Source organism: Cynara cardunculus (assembly GCF_001531365.2).
Source record: "Cynara cardunculus var. scolymus isolate 2C chromosome LG 12, CcrdV1, whole genome shotgun sequence".
NCBI classification, from domain to species: domain Eukaryota; kingdom Viridiplantae; phylum Streptophyta; class Magnoliopsida; order Asterales; family Asteraceae; genus Cynara; species Cynara cardunculus.
This window is the reverse complement of record NC_037539.1, coordinates 29,817,768-29,830,582: the sequence shown is the minus strand read 5'-3', so window position 1 is coordinate 29,830,582 and position 12,815 is coordinate 29,817,768.

Here is a 12,815-nt window from a genome sequence, read left to right as displayed (position 1 = left end):
GAAAAGAAAACAAACAAGAGCTCGCTTTAAGTCAAAGCAAATATCTTCAGTGACATCGCCTCTTCAACTACTACACATGGATCTCTTTGGTCCTGTAAATGTGCAATCTATTGCTGGAAAGAAGTATGCACTCGTCATTGTTGATGAGTATTCTAGGTACACATGGGTCTTCTTTCTAAGATCCAAAAATGAAGCACCTGAAGATATCATATCGTTTATCAAGAAAATAGAAGTGCTTAACAACATTAAAGTACGATCTATTAGGAGTGACCATGGTACTGAATTCAAAAACAATACTATGGATAACTTCTTTGAGGACAAGGGAATTTCTCATAACTTTTCTTCAGTGAGAACTCCTGAACAAAATGGGGTTGCTGAAAGAAGAAATCGAACAATCATTGAGGCTGCTCGATCAATGCTCAACGAGTCCCATCTCCCTACCAATTTCTGGGCTGAAGCTGTCAACACCACTTGTTTCACTCAAAATGGATCACTGATCGTTAAGAGGTTCAAGAAGACAGCCTATGAAATTTTCCATGGCAGTGAGCCCTCTATAATCTTTCTACATATCTTTGGTTGCACGTGTTTTATCTCAATAACCTTGATCAACTAGGAAAGTTCGATCCCAAAGCTGATGAAGAATCTTTCTTGGATATTTTTTTAGTATCCAAAGCCTTCAGAGTATTCAACAAACGCCGACAGACAATAGAAGAAACTACTCATGTCACATTTGATGAATCTCAATCAGCTAATTCAAAACCCATYTTAAATGATGAAGATGAATTAGAAAACTGGATGTTCTCTCATTATGGACAACTTGAAGCTTCCTTCAGCGTTCCTCTCAACACTGAAGCCCCAGAAGCTGAAGATGAACCATTAATCATTCCAATTACAGCTAGTCACACCAACGTATCTTCTTCAGATATCGATGTTGTGCCCATTAGATGTGTTCCTCCTTCTACTCCAAACGCTGATCAATCAGAGAATGAAATGCCTTCAGCATCTGAACCTATTTTAGTCGCTGAATCTAAGGCTACTTTTGCAATTGTTCCAATTTCTGAAGATACTGCAGCTGAAGCCTCATCCACTGTTCCTGAAATTCTCTACTCAGATGATGATCCTCTACCAACTCAGCGATGGACTAAAGACCATTCAATTTATCAAATTCTTGGTGATCTAGATGCAGGTATTAAGACTCGTCGTGGTCTAGGTAATATCTGTCTCTTTATCAACTTTCTTTCTTTAGTTGAACCCAAGAAGATCAATGATGCTATTACATACCCAACTTGGGTCATTGCCAAACAAGAGGAGCTCACTGAGTTTGATAGGAACAAAGTCTGGTACCTTGTCCCACGTCCATATGACAAGACAGTGACATACACCAAATGGGTCTATTGCAACAAGTTAGATGAAAAAGGTGTGTAACCCGTAGCAAGGCTAGACTTGTTGCTCAGGGTTATAAACAAGAAGAAGGAATCGATTATGACGAGAGCTTCGCACCAGTGGCTAGACTCGAAGTAATTCGACTCTTCCTTGCCTTTGCTGCCCATAGAGACTTGAAGTCTACCAAATGGATGTAAAGAGTGCTTTCCCTAATGGGAAACTTCTAGAGGAAGTTTATGTTGAACAACCTCCAGGGTTTCTTGACCCTAAGTATCCAAACCATGTCTATCATTTTGATCTTTATGGGTTGAAACAGGTTCCCCACGCCTAGTATGATACCCTCTTCTCATTTCTCATCTCTGAAAAATTTGTTCGTGGAAAGATTGACCAGACCTTATTTCTTAGGAAAGTTAAAGGTCATATCATTCTAGTCCAAATTTATGTCGATGATATTATTTTTGACTCCATTAATCCGTCTTTAGGTTTTCAATTCACTGATCGCATTAAGAAAGAATACCAAATGAGTATGATAGGAGAACTAACTTTATTTTTAGGTCTCCAGATCAAGCAATCAGATAAAGGCATCTTTAACAGTCAAAGTAAATATGTATGTTACATGCTGAAGAAGTTTGATCTATCTAATAGCTCATCTATGAAGACTCCAATGGCTCATTCACTCTCTCTCAACAAGGATCCAATTGGAGAGCCTGTAAACGTAACTGTTTATAGAGGAATGATCGGCTCCTTGCTTTATCTCACAGCTTGTCGACCAGATATCATGTATTCTACTTGCTTATGTGCACGATATCAATCTAAACCTAAGAAATGCCATCTGATCGCTGTAAAATGCATCTTCAAATACCTGAAGGAAACTCCTAACTTGGGTCTCTGGTACCCTAAGGGTTCAGGTTTTGACCTAATAGGTTATTCGGATAGTGATTTTGCAGGTTGCAAGATCGATAGGAAAAGCACCACTGGAGGCTGTCAGCTTCTAGGTGGAAAGTTGGTGAGCTGGACAAGTAAGAAGCAAAACTCAGTGTCCACATCAACCGCTGAAGCTGAATATGTAGCTCCTGGAAGTTTTTGTGCCCAAGTTCTTTGGATGAAAAACTAGCTGAAGGACTACGATCTTCAGTTCTCAAAAATTCCTATCTATTGTGATAGCACCAGTGCTATTGCAATCGCAAACAACCCTGTACTTCACTCCAAGACCAAACATATAGAGATCAAATATCATTTTATCAGAGATCATGTTATGAATGGTGATATTGAACTTCATTTTGTTCCAACTGATTATCAGCTCGCTGACCTTTTCACCAAGCCTCTTGATGAGAGAATATTTAACATATTGATCAGCGAATTGGGGATGCTAAATGCTGAAGAATAATTTTCTTCAGCTATACACATTAATCAATAAGTGAAATGATTCAGTGCTCTATCTCTATCACTGAACTCTTGAGTAAATGTATCTGTTCTCTCTAAGGTACGTATACTTGTTCTTTTTCTAAAAACTTAAAACTATCACTGAAGCTTTTTTTTCTTCAGTGATCAAAATGTTTTAAAAGTTTGTTTCAGTGATTCTTTCGTTCACTGAACATTTTTTTTATGAAAGTATATCTCTTTTATACTTATCATTTCTTAAAATCAAAATGATCACTGAACCTTTCCATATTCAGTGATTCAAATGTTTTTAAATGTCAGTTTCAGTGATTCTCTTATCACTGACACTAAAGTTTTTATGAGAATATACTCTTCAAAGTTATTTTCAGTTCTTAAAATAAAACCATCACTGAAGCTTTTCTTTCTTTAGTGATCAAAATGTTTTAAAAGGTTTTTATTCAGTGATTAACTTATCACTGAATGTGACTCTTTGTTTTTCTTAAAATCTTAAACGTTTTAAAAGTAATAGTTAAGAAACCGTCTTTATGACGACATTCTATGTTTTCAAAATGATATACACTGAGACGTGCATAAAAGTCTGACACATGCGACCTCCTCCAACTTTCATCCAATCATGGATGAGAACATTCATTTCTTCATCATGGCTTTTCCTCAACAGTCGTAATTTCCTCTCTTCTATTTCTTTTCTCTCTCCTTCTACCTATAAATATGAGACTCTTCCTCTCATATTTTCTTTACGCTTACATATATCTTTGACGAACCTCTGCCAAAATATATTTGCAAGCAAGAACTCCAAGAACTCTAAGAACTTGAATCCTTCGACCTTCTTTTCAAACAACTCTAAGGTCGATACTTATTTATTTTAAACTTAAAACTATTATTCTGCTTCCTATGAAACAAATGTTTGAGATTTTAAGAACCTTGTCTCTTAAAACACAAACAGAAAGATTAATAACACATTATTATTCTTGGTTATAATCTTGTTTCAAAATATAAATCTACTTGAAAAACCCTAATATCTCTCTTGAGGATTTTTTCAAAAGAAGTTCTTATCCCTAACTGAGGTCAGGCAGGCACGGCTAAGTCATACGAATATCCGGAGGGAGGCGTATGACTTCCTTGAGGGTAAGGTGGAGCCTTCATGGATTTACAAATGCTATCCCAAGCAATCCAGTGGTGCCTCTCCTTTGCGATTATTTCAAGATTCTCACTTTCTTTTTTGTTGGGAGCACTCAAATTTTCCTGACCAGGTACGAAGAATGAATCTATATCTGTGCACGGAAGGGCCGACGGTCGCTCAACTGTTCGATTTCAATTGCACAGTTATAGTTGTGCTCTGTAACACCAAAACTTTCACTCCTTCTTCTCCTTCTCCTTCTCCTTCTTCTCCTTCTTCTCTTTCTCCTTCTCCTTCTCCTTCTTCTTCTTCTCCTTCTTCTTCTCCTTCTACTCCTATGGTGGTAAAGACAAAGGCAAACCCCCCTAATTCTAACCCAGCCACCAAAACCCCTTCTTCCAAACGTCCAACACAACCAACTCTTGGTTCTCCTTAGAGAGCCAAGAATGCCAAAAGGTGGATAACCACATCTGAGAGTTCTCAGCTATTGAAACAAGACTTACCCCCAAGGCACCTTTAGTTAGCCTTCCAATCTCTTCAGTGATCCCTGACATCATTGTCGTATCAGTGGTACCTCTCCCAACCGCCTAAGTGACTCAAATCACTGAAGGTGTGAATATCAATGCCGCTTGCGCTAAACACCCACAATCTCTACCAGCCATCTTCTCTTATCCTCCATCATTGGTCGCTACACGTGTCCATGATTCATCAGTGATTGTCCTCCTTGATGATGAGACACTCACCACTGGACCTGAGGTAGCTCCTCTCGAGCCTCCTCAGCAAACTGGTGCTCATCCTCACGAGTGCACCATGGGGTGCACCAGCGTTAATCCTTCAAATAATGTTGATGACCCCTCAGGTATTTCATCTTTCTATCCTTTCATTTCATCTAATCCCGAGCTCTCTTATGCTCAATTTCCGTCTTTTTTCAGGTCCATTTACTGAACCAGCCATGGAAGATTCCTATGACATGGCTGAAGACATGAAGCTGCTCCTTCCAACAGTTGATATTGTTCTCAACAAAATGGACGAAGTCCATAAGGGCATGCCTCAACAGGAAGAAGTCGCTGCTGACCTCTCAGCTGTCAGGGCTGAAGTTCATGAGGTCCAGACCCAGCTTTCCTCCATGCAAGTAGAAGTTAAAACCAATGTTGAGGCCATAGTTACTTTAACGAGCAAGGCCGTTGAAGCAAACTCCCACCTTGCTCAGTAAACGGAGGTCCTGAAGCAGATCTTGGCTATTCTGCAACAGCCATTCTTGGCAGTTGCACCGTCATTCACTGCTGATGACCGTGAAGAGCTACAATAGGCGCGTGAGGCCAATGTCATCATGACCCATGCTCTGACAAACCTCGAAGAGCTGATGAAGCTCCAGATTCGAACAGTCGACCACTTCTTTGGCTATTGCTTAGGCAGAATAGTCAAAAAGGGGGAGAAAACGACTAAAGCTGGTCATTCCCATGCTACTGAAGCTGCTTCTGTTCCAGCGACTAAAGCTGAGGATGAAGCTCCCATAGCTGAAGCTGAAGTTGCTGCTGTTGCAAACGTCTCTCCAACTTCCTATGAAGCTCCCGTAGCTGAGGATGTTGATGTCGCTTGAGATGAAGCTCGCGACGATGCTCCTCCAGTCACCTATGCAGTTGATGTTGGTGATCTGGATGAAGAAAGTGATGATGATGAAGACAATGAGTCCCCCGACCTTCTTGACACTGGCAAAGATCTGGACGATGATGATGATGATGAATACGACGATGATGACGACTTCACAATCCAGTACCAAAAACCTGCTGATGCCACAAAAGGTGTCGCCCTCAGGGATTCCGCATCCCAGGCGGAACGAGGGGTGAAAGAGACTTCTTAAGAAAAACACCAGGACCCTAAATCGAAAGACAAAGGCGTCGCTGAAGAAGGGAACTTAAAGGTATTATTCCAAACTACTCAACCCTTATTTGAAAACTCCTCTTCTCAGGTAGTCATCACCTCCTTGTATCAACTTGAGATACTTTCTACTACTTGCGATCGACTAGAATGGGTCCCTGAGAACCCTACCCCCAGCACTCCTACCGACTAGTAGATGACTCAGCTCAAGGAGTCACTTGACCAGACTAGAGTAAAAATCCCTCTTCGTACCTCTAGTGGTGGTGAGTTTACTGACCGAAGCTGAAAGACTCGTGGCCCTCAGGGCCTAGGAAGAACTAGAACTTCAAAGGAAGCAGACTGAGGACAACTTAAAGATGGCCAAGTCCCTTGCAGCCAAAGTTCTTCCCAAGAGAAAGTCCAAAAAGAAGGTGACTACTGTCCAGGCCCAGGCTAAGCTCATATCTCTTGTAGAAGCTGAACACGAGAAAAACCTGAAGCTGGCTGAGCGGGACAAGCGCTGGATCGAAGCAAGCACAAATAAGAGAATCAGTCCTTACCCTATCAAGAGCGTCAGCATAAGCGGACGATCAAAAGATAGTGGAATGTTGCTCTCCGTGCTCATCAGTAGGGACAATATCGAGGCCGTGACCGAGTATCCCTCCTATCTTCGCGAGTACGGCTATACCGAATGGCTGGAGATCCTACAAGCCATTTAGCACTCAAAGCCTAAACATAAGATGATTATCCATGAGGAATCAACATGGAACAAAGTTCTCCTTAGATGAATTCCTGAAGGCTTCGAAAATTCCAGACATCTCTATGCTGAATCTCTTTCTGCCAGCAAAGGGTCCTTATGTACCGAACACTGTGCACTTCAAGCCTGAGAAAGGAATTATTTTCCTTGACTATAACGGCAAAGTCAGCTTTCAAAGAGTTTCAGAGTTGCATCTCTTCCCAATGGAACATCTTGCATATCTCCGTTATTGGTTGAATTATGACGTAGCGATGGACATAAGGATCAGAAAGGAATTTCGACGTCGAAAAGGAACTCGAAGAAGATGTACCTGGTTACATTAATCTGAACAACTTAGACTAGTTATTTCTCTTGTACTTTGCTCTTTCAGTGAATAAACTATTTACTATGTCTACTTTTAGTGATTATTCTTATATTTTGTAAGGCTAGACATGTACTAAAACACTTGTAATATTTCCTTTGGATTTAATATAAGTATTTTTGTGCATCACTGAAAAAGATCCCTGAAAAGATTAATAGGGACACAAGTCTATCAGTTCTAGTGTTACTCTTATATTCACTGACAATCTATAAGTCAGTGAATATGCTTTCAGTTTCCATTCTTTTAAATTTTTCTTAGACTTAAGAAAATTTTCTAAGTAAAGACTGACTTACTGATAAAGATCCCAAAACAATTAAAAGAGACATGTACTTTATATGTAACTTTTCCTTACTATTATTTGATAAGACAACTTCCATTATTTTGTCTTGTTATCATCAAATAGGGGGAGATTCTTGATCCTCTCTCTCATTGATTTGATGGTGATCATTTTTACCTTATATAAAGTATCTATGTTTCTGTCTTTCAGTTCCAGCAATCATCACCGAGTCTGTTCAGTGATCGCTGAGAACATGTAATGTAAATCTATCAGCGACAGCGATACTTCAAGAAGACAAAACTCACACCAAAGAACTTTCAGCAAAATTCGAAGACTGAAACTAAAGATTAGAGACTGGCGAGTATGTGATCTGAAATGGTATTCAGTGATTACAACCTGGTCTACTTATGTGTGAAGACTGCCCAAGCCTCAGCGAATGATGATGAGACCTTCAGGTTATTCCAGCATTCAGCGATCAAAAGAAGCTTGTTGAGCAAGATTGTTTTTGTCTTGTTCTTATACACACAAAGGAAGCCATACCCTTTCTAGAGTATAGTACGTTACGGAGCCGATTAGTTGACTCTACTACCCACCAACTTTATGAAAGGATGTCTGCTCATGAATAGGGTTTTATACTATTTATTGTAGCAAAGGACAAGTCTTTCTTTAAATTCTTGACACGTGTTCAAACCCTAATGTAGTGCATTAAATGTGCATTTAATGCAATGGGTATAAATAGATGTGTTCTATCTCCATGCAGAGAAACGAAATACTTACTTTTGAACCCTAACTTACGTTCATAAGTAAAAGAACACATATCTAAGAACATTATATGCTTATCTTCAAAAGCAAGTTAGAATCCCTTTTTATTATTCCAAATAGTTCTTACCCAGAAAGAACTTACTTCCTTCTAAGTCTCTTACAGCAAATCATTTCTCTTTGCTAAGAACTAGTGTGTAACTTAGATTGTTTAGATAGGTTATATTTACCTTATCTTTCCGCAAACAATCTTGTAAAATTTGTATTGATCCTTCTTTATCAATATATATTTTAAATTTGAAAAGTTTATTGTGTTTGTATTCATTCCCCCCTTCTACAAATTGTGGACCAACACGCTCTCCACTTGAAGGGGAGGCATAAAAAATTCTACTGATTGCAATGCCTTTATTTGTTTTTGTCCAAACTTTATTGTTTGAATTCCAAACCCACTGTGTGGGAAAATATGAACAACTTAATAGTCGTGCTTCCACATACTTTTTATTTGCTTCCAACCATTCTGTAAACTTTGTCTCCATGCCAGTTATAGATAAAACGTTCTCGACACGATTATTTTCACAAAAAATTACGGTATGATTTCCAAGCAAATGAAATGGAAATCTTTCAATTGATAGGTTTCTATAATGTATGTCAAACTGAAAGATCCTCCAACAAGCCTTAGTAGCTGATATATATCTGCATTCCAAATAAGTTTTGATCTCTTCGTTCCCTTCACCTTTGTCTGAGGATTCAATTGTTGCAATAGCTCTATCGGATCCTTTATGAAGATATTTGAATAGATACTTTATAGCTTTGGAGAAATTACAGTGCTCCACATTAATATGTGCATCAACTTTAACCAACAAGTTTTTGTTGTATGGGACCACTGAACGATTATCCAAGAAGATATCTTTCCTACAAGTAGTTATATTTGTTTTCCTTCTTCTGTAATGGTTTTGTCAACAAACTTCTATGGATAAAGTTTTGAACATCTTCCTTGTACCATACATGGACATTTAGGATTTGAACTTCCACATGGCCCATGCATCATAAATTTCTTGACTGCATTGTAGCCATCAAGATCAACATGTGGATCAGGAATTTCGGCTGTTATTATATTGTCAATATGGTCACCCGAAAGATTTTTTTATCATCCGGTGTAAGAAGAGCAAGATATGTGCATGCTGCAATCCTTTTTTTTTTAAATCAGTTGTGTACAAACCTACGATATATAATAAGTGAAAAGGTTATGGAATTGAGATCATGATAAAATAAAATTATGGTCGCATTTTGAAGTAGTAAAATAGTTATAGAATAAGTTTGGGTATGGTGTTGGCTTGCTGCGATTATTTGTCCAAATGGTTGTTTAGTCTTCAGGTCTTGCATTAGTTGGAAGAGTTTGATCTCAAACACGCGACACACAATATTTGCACGATTTTCATGATTTTTTTGGCCGATTTTCTAGAGCATGTCTCTGATTTCAGGCCATTTAGGATTACATGTGAAAGTTAAAACAAATCTGGATACCCAACCCATTTGCAAATTGCCATTGCGTCTTGATAGTTTTGTGCTTTATAGCGTGGTCCTCCGGTGTGTGACGATGGTAAGATAATTGATTTCTCTACCGTTGAATAATCTGAATCACCACGGTGAACAACATCCATTAATCCAGAATAAAGATCGGCTCTGAGTTTTGTCTGGTTATTTCTTATACATCGAAAACGCTCCTCTTCAAGTGCCATGTAAGAATCAACGATATATTGTTGAAGCAATCTACCTCCTTGAAGAAGACTTTTGCCTTCGTGTAATCTTTGTTGAAGATGAAAACAATAATATTGTCTCATCGTCAATTTATGTCTTTTTGGTTCAGTGTTTGACAAGTTTCTTAAAGGAATATCAGTTCTATAACCATCTTCACCATATGGGTGTATCAATGGGTATGTCATTGACATGAAACTTGGATGCAAATATGTGATTCTTTGAAGACCTGTAGTTTGATGCTCAACAATTATATCACGATGGCAATTCGACTCAGTAAAATCACCAACTATTAAACCTACAACTTTTGAAGCAGTTGGTGTATTATATTGACGACCATCTGTTGTTATGTTTCCCTTGAGTCACAACCGAAATGAAGAGTGTGGAGATTATTTGAATCTATCTCTTGCCATTCGAAAACTTTTTACAAGAATGTTATGAGAATCCAACATTTGAGATAAGTCGTGCACAATTTCATGGTCCAACATAGATGCTTGACCGTTTTCCTGAAATGTATTGATTCTGTTACCAATCTCATTGTCAGTATCATATATATAAAGTTGTGCAAATTGTGGTTTTCACCCATTCTCTGGCAACAAAGATCCAATGCGGTGATAATTTTGGCCATTCATACGGAACACATATGGGCCCTTTGAGTTATTAATAGATGAATAAATACGACCACTCATTGACGTGAACGCAAAACTGGCATTGTACGTTCAGATGTTTTTTTGAAATTGAACTCCTTTTTGCCTAGAAGCATCATGAGATATTGCATGTATTCGGTGGTTCTTTCAATAATGGCACTTGAACACTCCCCTCCATGCAACAAAATGAAAATTTTGGTTGCGATATATTCCGAGTTCTAGTGTTCCGTTCCTCATACCATAACATTGCACCACAATGATGACAAGTGTATGTAGGAGATCCAAAAAACCATGGTTGTGTGCAATTAACTATGGTGAATTTAAAAAAAATGACAAAGTAAGCACCATAAAGTAATATGAAAGCACAAAAGTATAAAAAATATTTCTAAGTAAATAATATTTACCTTGTGCATGTCCGGTTTATACGTTATGAGACTCGTATGAGGTATTTTGTGTTTCAACTTGGCAAGTTAGGGTGTTTGCAGAACTCTCAATATTATGGTCATTTCTTATATGAAAAATAAAGTTGTGAAAATAGAAATTGTGTTATATTATGATGTTAGCATAATTGAAAGCTTATTTATGACTTGAATAAGTGGTTTACCTCGGTTTTCAACAAGATATTTGATGCTGGTGTAAGCGGTTGAATTTGAAAAAAAGTTCAAAGTTTGCGAAAGACTCTGAAGAGTTATGCGCAAATCATGATGCCTGTACTTGTTATGAATGAGGATTAACTTGCAATTCAGTCGTGCATGCTTTCTAATTCTATCTCTAACAAATCGTAAGTTGTTGCCCATCATTCCATTTGAAGAGCTCGGTTGGTCTTTTTCAAATTGTCGCTTATGCTTTTTATGATGACAATAAATACACGTGAACAACTGTTGAAGGTTGTGAAGATGCTGTTGTGACTCCGGTAAACATACAACATCTAGAATTAACACATCAAACAGTTCCATTTTATGTCAGGGTACGCCTTGAAAGATGGTATTGGAGTTAAAATTGGTGGAATAGATTAAAGTTTGTATAATTATATGAAAAACTAAACATATTCACGTGAAAATTAAATAACAGTTAATGTTAAAAGTTATTCAAACCATTATAAATCTAAAGAATGTTTATCTTGCTCGAGATTTCTATCATCAATATATAACATTTCATCTACCCTTTTGAAACTCAATATTAAGTGTTAATAGCATAATGGGTACATACAATCTAGAATGCAAAGGTTGTCTTAAAAATGTGTGAACTTAAGCATAAAATGCAGAGGTTTGAAAGACAATCATGTGTTGTGGTTTTATGCATAAATAGATTGAAGATAAGACGAATTGTTGACAACTACCTTCTATAAATTTTGCAAAGGTTGGTTCACTGATATCTGGTAGAAAAAGAACAAAAAGGTTATAATAAGTATATTTACATAAATGAAAGTAAGTTTATAGGAAATATTATATATATGCATGAAGTTATGACTTAATTTCCAAAATGGTCTATATGGAAGCAAAACCACCTAAAGGTTTATGATTCAACATAAATTGTATTGTAAAGATTTAGTACGCATATGAATAAAATATTGTAGATTAAGGACGACAAACTCATGTATATAAAAACTCAGATAAAGTTGGAAGAAATGATTCCTATGGAAGTGATAACAAATATCATTTAGTTAGAAGCTTACCTGGATGATGAATAGAATGGCTTTTGGAAGGAGAATGCTAATGCTTCTGTTGCACACTGCGATTCCAGAGTTCAAGCAAGATGCAAAGCGTCTATAAAAGCTATTGTATTGCAAAGAAGACTATAGGTGATAAAAAAGATCATATGAAAAGACTAATTGAGTAATTACAAGTACGACTATTATATATAGATTCCATTAGGCTATAACTTTAAAATACAATAAATGACAATTATTTATATTAAAAGTTTTGTAAATGACAAATATTGGAATTGAGAATATACTTGTAACAAATATTTGTACTAAAAATATAGTTAATGATGATTATTTGTTTTAAAAATACGGTAAATGACAATATATGTTTTAAATATACAATAAATGATAATTATTTTCTCATGTTTTATGTTATTACTAATGTAACATACACAATAATATATCATCAATATATAATAAGTGATAATTGTTTGCTCTTGTTTTACTTAATATCCTACATATCTTTTATTTTAATTTATAAGAACAAAATCAATTAAATGCAAAGGATCCATATATGTGTGTGTGTCATGAGAAGCAAAATAATATATGCTTATTCGGTGCTCACTACCATGAGGGAAAATGTGTCATATCATGGTTTTAAAAAACGTGGGAGGCATCCACAAAATGTATGAGGCGGTGCCTCTTAGGGGATGTTTGGAACGTACGCCTTGGTTTATTGATACGTGGCCCAAAGCGGTGAGATGGTGGGCTCTGAAAAGGCGTCCTACTGGATGTTTCGTGTTTTTCATTAATAAATGGATAAAACCCAAAAAATGAGTCAAAAAGATATAACGCT